This window comes from Platichthys flesus, chromosome 3 (genome assembly GCF_949316205.1).
Source record: "Platichthys flesus chromosome 3, fPlaFle2.1, whole genome shotgun sequence".
NCBI lineage: Eukaryota > Metazoa > Chordata > Actinopteri > Pleuronectiformes > Pleuronectidae > Platichthys > Platichthys flesus.
Genome location: NC_084947.1, coordinates 15,182,660 through 15,188,659, shown reverse-complemented (window position 1 = coordinate 15,188,659; position 6,000 = coordinate 15,182,660). Strand labels below are relative to the sequence as shown.

General features: G+C 45.9%; 1 protein-coding gene across 3 annotated transcripts in view; it reads left to right on the top strand.

Annotated features, from left to right (window-relative positions):
- Positions 1–2,747: 2,747 nt before the first annotated feature.
- Positions 2,748–6,000, top strand: part of rhobtb4 (Rho related BTB domain containing 4) — a 41,378-nt gene continuing 38,125 nt past the window's right edge. Inside the window, exons 1-2 of one of the 3 annotated variants that reach the window (XM_062382166.1) lie at positions 2,748–2,878; positions 3,577–3,746. The gene's annotated coding sequence lies outside the window, so the exon portion shown is untranslated. Of the gene's footprint in view, positions 2,879–3,210; positions 3,747–6,000 lie in introns of those variants that run through there. The other 2 variants (XM_062382167.1, XM_062382165.1) reach the window with 2 other exon arrangements.

The window sequence follows — 6,000 nt, the reverse complement described above, 5'->3', positions numbered from 1 at the left end:
GGCAAAAAAGCATGCATGATATAGTCAGTCACTTTAAAACCTCTCTGCTGTATTTGTTATGATAAATAATATATTCTATCTGCTGCATCCTGAGTCTGATCTCGAATCAGTTGGGAAATTCACGAAACAGTTGTTTACAAGTCAATAGCTGTGCCACGGAGTCAAGTTGTGATAATCTTTCAGTGCACAGATTGCCAGTTATTGTTCACACTGCGCTGCACAGAATGTGGTACAGTTGGCAAGAGGGCTGGAAACATCAAGTCAGTGACTCCTTTGTAAGCGATTGTTCAAGCTCAATTGGTACTTCTGTAACGCCGCTTTGTCCAAGAGATCAGGCAGAAGAATGGCAGAGGCTCTGCGGCAAAGAGAGGCCCATTGTGGCTGCTCAGTGTCCAAAGTTGGATTTCATTGTGGTCATGCGATGGCTGGTGTCACAGGCCATTGTGGCTTCTGAAATGCCACATCGGAGATACAGAGCTGCTGAGTGAAATCGATCTGAGAGGAACAAAGATCATCTTTTTCTTTGTTTGTGAGCCCAGTTGTGTATTGTTTGTTTCTGTGTGCGATTGTGTATTTGTGGGTCAGTCTGTGTCGTGGGTGCAATACGCCGGCCAAACTGTGTTTGTTTGTTGAAATGTAGCTGATGTGGGCCTTTCACAGCCCTGGGATCAGCAGTTTGCCCCCTCAGGAGAAAGACTGACAGAGAGACGGGGGGTCAAACCATGCAGACGCCCCTGTTGTGCCCCTATTGTGCCCATATGGCTGCATCAATGGTGCTATAGCAGAGGCCGATGGTAATGGAAAAGTGCTGCACAAGACACTTTGAGATAAAGGTTCAGCACATCAGTCATGAAGAAGAGTGATGACAACAAGGCTAACAAAAGCAGAGAGGTGAAAGGACCACACACACACACACACACACACACAATCATATGACTGTCATTGTATCATACTGTATGTCAGCAGAAACACTTGATGTAGAATAGAAAGGTGGCACCTGCTTTTGCTTTCAGAGCAGTAAGTTCATCTCAATGCTATCCATGTCATGTCTGCAGTACGATGTTCCATCACTCTTCTGTGCTGGTGTGTGTTTGTTTGTGTGTGTGTGTTTGTGTGTGTGTGTGTGTGTGTGTGTGTGTGTGTGTGTCATGCTAGCTGCTGGCCACAGACTGAGGATGGTTGCCTAGGACTTGCATGCATGCTGAGACAGGAGCAAGCCTGGGCAGGTTGCTCAGTTCCCTTCACAGGACAATGGCTGTTTCAGATGCTTGGCTGAGCAGGGGTCTTAGAGAATCTGTGAGAGACAGGGGGCCTCTCACGGCCTCTCAGCGTCCTGACATTTATGCTTTTGCCAAGTTTGGAATATAGACAATGGAGTTTTTTTAAAGAAATGCTGAAGAAGGCTTATGCTGAAATACTGAAATGCCCACAGCTCAAATAAACAAGTCGACACTGAATAAGACTTTTTCATGTCTTTGTCCCTGCCTCTTTCCAAGTGGATTTTCCATTTTAACTCCAAAATCCAGAGGATATAAAACACTCCTAATCTTTATCACACGTCATGTCGGCACGTTAGCATCTTGGTGGAGATGATCCAAGCCTGTTAAGATCAGGACTGGGACCGAAACACTGTGGGTTCAGAGATGTGGACTGATGCAGAGAGGAGTGACAGCAAAACCTCAGGTCCCATTACCATGGACATGACACCCAAGAGTCAATTATTCCTGACGAGATGCTGTGTCTTTTTCTCTGAATAACACAGAGAGGACACACAAATACCAGATGATTAATTCATAGTTTATTATTAGAGGTACTGCACTCTACAGTGCATCTGGACTGAACTATGGCTGTGCAGCATCCGTCCTTTGGGCGACTTGAGCATCCACCCAAATTTCAAACGAAACTGGGTGTTCTCAGGATCAAAACAAAGGTGCCAAATGCCTTTGACTAATTAAACACTGTCAATTGTGCAATGTTACACAACCATGCACACACAGGCAGGATCAGCAGGTCACGCAGGTGGACGATGGAGTCAGCAGTGAGACCGACTGAGCAAGGAAGACCGGTATCCAAGCGATAGAGGCAGTAAACACCAGCTGAGCTGTTCACCAAGACTGAACATCCTCTGGCAAATGTTCACAACATACTCGACTATATACAATATTGTTATTACAGTATTTGCATTGCAGAGAAAGTTCAAAACTATTATTTTATATAGGCCCAATGATTAATCTCACATCCAGCTCCCCACTCAACCCTCTAAGGATAGGTTGTATGGATGGATGGGTGTATGATGGAGGATCATGGCCATATTTTCCTACTTATAACACATGTTTGCAAGTATCTGACCATAAAGCGAATAGGTTTCCATCATGTCCACATTAAACTACAGTAAACATGTCATAGAGAAGTCTGTATTAAAATCTAGAGGCTATTATCAAGTCCCAATTTGGAACACACATGGAAATATGAGACACTAAAAGGATCCATAGACATTTCCTATGTGCCTATATGATGGATGCTCCTTGCGCACTGGCCGTTCTGGACACTGGTCTCCCCCCCCCCCCCCTCTCTCTCTCTCTGTCCACTTTATGAATGGATGGGTGTGGCCCTGGTGACTCGCAGTGAGGCTGTCGTCACCGCGCTCGTTGATAGGCGGCTGTGCGTGCGTGCCGTGGCGGCTGAAGGCTGGGTCTGTCTGGAGCGAGACATAACTCTTCTGCCAGCGCCTGGGAGAGGAGACAACCGCAGGGAGGGAGAGGTGAGGTGAAAGAGACAGACAGAGACAGTGGGAGAGAGACATAGAGAGAGAGAAAGGGAGGAGAGAGAGAGACGGCACACTCCCCAGCGAGGACTAAACTTCAGGAGACAGAATTAGGTGAGATGGATGGAAGAGCGGGTGCGGTAGAACAAAAGGCAACCAGACTTATATTAAATCATGTGTCCTCATCCTCATCATGGTTGTTGTTATCATGGGGAGTAGAGAAAACAAATAAAACAGACAAGATGAGAGATGACATTACGCACGCGAGTTGATCCAAATTGCCGGAATAAAAACGCCTCATCCAGAGGTGCTGTGTTAAAACAACAACAACAGACAAGATAAAAGAAAGCCAAGGCAAGGTTCCCGCTCCCTCCTTCTCTCCTTCCTCTGCTGTAGGTGCGACGGAAACAACAAAGGAACGTGCATGGAGAAAAAAAAAAAACTCGCATCAGGACCACATCAGTCCCAGACACCAGCCCCGCGCATGCAGACCGCATCCCGGCACATAATAGCGACAGTGGGCGTCTGTAAACAAGAGCATGTCTGCAGGTCTTGCAACATGCAGCAGTCTTCATGTAATTACATTCCTGCTGGCGTCTCCGGGCTCCAGTAGTCAGTCGGGAGAGCGTCTCTCCTCCTCTCTCACTCCTCTGTCACTTCTGGACAGATCCTCCCCAATCACGCGCATTTCGATCTTTTTTTTAAGGACGCTCGGGTCCAGGGGCTGAACGTGTCGGGGCATCGTGAGTGTGTTGTCGTCCAGAGGGGATAGCTGCTCTGGAGTGATCGCATGTGTTTGTGCCTTGTTGCAGTTGCACGGGGAGAAGTGAGAGACGAGCGCAGCCCAGAATAAACTGAAGTGGGAGAGAGAAAGAGAGAGAGAGACAGAGGAGCGGTGGTGGAGAGGTGTGAGCTGGGAAAAAGTGGACGTCGAGGTGGAAAGAGAGTCGGACTGATTCCTGAGGTGCACGTCTGGTGAAAGGTAGGAGCCGCGGTCATTACGCACACTGTTAACTTGTGATGATGTGGATAAACCGGAGAGTGTGGGGCTGCATAACGGTTCAGTAACTTTGGCTGGTTCAGTTGGGGAGTTCTCGACAATGTTGAGGCTGAACTTGAACAGTTTTGTAACTTCTGCTCCGGACAGATTTGTTCAGCTCTCTGGGAATAAATATCAACCCGGACATCACATTGCACGGTCTTTTGCCGGGAGATTGTATTTGCAAAAGTTTGCATGAAGCGTGAAAAATATAAATTTAATGCGGGTGTGTCACTTTAACTCAAACCAACCAAATCTGCAGCACTTTGACTAAAGTCATGTGGCTACCCCCCCAGAGGAGCAGTTACATTTTTAGCAAATCACCTTTTATGTGCCTGCTTGTCTTGGCTTCCTTTTTCGTTTCCATTGAGTTATCAGTACAGCTATTACTGAGAAAATGAATGCACCTTCAAGATAACATAAGAAAAAAGGAGATAAAATAAAAACAAGCACAAAAACAAAGACATATTGAGACATAAGAGTTAAAAACGTGTTTACACACATAGGCTAAAGACATAAAAAAAAAAAAAAAACACACAAAATGCTAAATAAGGAATTATAATAGCACAATGTTAGAAAAATGGCAACAGACAAAATCAATCAATATTCTGTACAGTTGCAGTGAATAATTCAGCTTTTTGCAGAAAAGCAATAGCAAAATATTAAAATTTTGACAATGTCAATATCATCTCACCTACCTGAGTGTATTTCTGTGTGGAAATAATTCAAAAGATGCTACTTCAGATTACTTTCTTCTCTTTTGTCTGCACTACACCACTTCAGTCGGGTTGTCTTTGGTGTCGCATTGATCTAAAAACTTCAGTCTTGAACTTTGCAAAAAAGTTTCCCTTGCAGAAGCAGGTAGCTCCACCACCTGCTGCGTAGATGAGTCCTGCTCGGAGAGAGAGTGGAGTCACATAGTGTCGACGCAGCCAAACAGTGTGGCCGCTGCTGCAGTTACTGTATTTGAGCTTGAGCCCCCAAAGCCTGGACAGAAAGTTGGTGTCTGTGACTACAGTCAAAACACCATGGTTATCAGCCACATCAGCAACGCCCTCAATTTCCAGACTTCTTTGTTCCCTTTCCTTTATTTTTCCAACATTGTGAGTGTGTATGTGTGTCTGTGTGTCTGTGTGTGAAGGGGGTAGTGGTTTGGACAGTTGACATCAGTTTCTCCGCTCGTTCCCATTCCTCTATGATTTTCCATCAGCTGTGGAATTTGAACCGTTCTTGCTTTTTAGGTTAAGGCCCTATCTCTCTTTCTGCCCCTGCTCGGAAGAGTGGGTTGTCTCCAGGGGTACATAGCTGAGAGTGTGTGTGTGTGTGTGCGTGTGTGTGTGCGTGTGTGTGTGGGTAACTGGGGCTTTCCAGTACTGTTGCACACAAAACATTCCTGGCTGCTGGATGGTTGACTACTGGGCCAAGTCCACACAGCTGGGAGTCATATAAGAAGCTGTGTCTTTGTGTGAGTTGAGCAATATCACACACAAAGAAACACAAAAAGACACACACACATGCTGACAAACAGAAACACACACATAACAGTCTGCTCCCAGGCCACACCTCCCATCAAACTGGATCCAGACTGACCAGGGGCTGTGCGACTGTATTGTTTGTTTTTGTACAAATGCACACACAGTATATGAATATATTCAAGGATAGAGAGTTGTAATTATCAAAGCGATCCTTTCAAGGAACACTCAAATACACACATCCTTGGACGCCAACACAGGCATTCATGCACAAAAAGAGGAAAAAAGAAAACCAACAGAGAATCACAGTCATGTACAACAGTGTCTTCTTCTATTACCAGCACCACATGATGTTTGTCCTCTTAAGTAAGTATTGGAGAGAGGGAAAAGGGGAGAGCGTGAGACAGAGAGAAAGAGAGAGAGAGAAGGAGAGAAGCAAGTGACTATGCTGGGGATGGCAAGCAGACAGATTGCTTCCCTCTTGCTGGCTGCCTCTTTGGTTGTTTTTTAACACAGCCCGTCAGAAGCAAAGAATGTGTATTCAAGAGCAGAACGCAGAGCGAGGCATCGGCGAGGGGGAGAGTTAAGGAAGATCGGCCTCGTGTGAAGAGAAGAGGAGGAGAGGAAAGGAGAGGAGAGAAGTTTGAAAGTGAACAAGACAGAAACTCAGTGGAGAGCAGAAAGGAGGGAGGGAAAAGGGGCGCAGATCCTGAAGAACAAAGGGG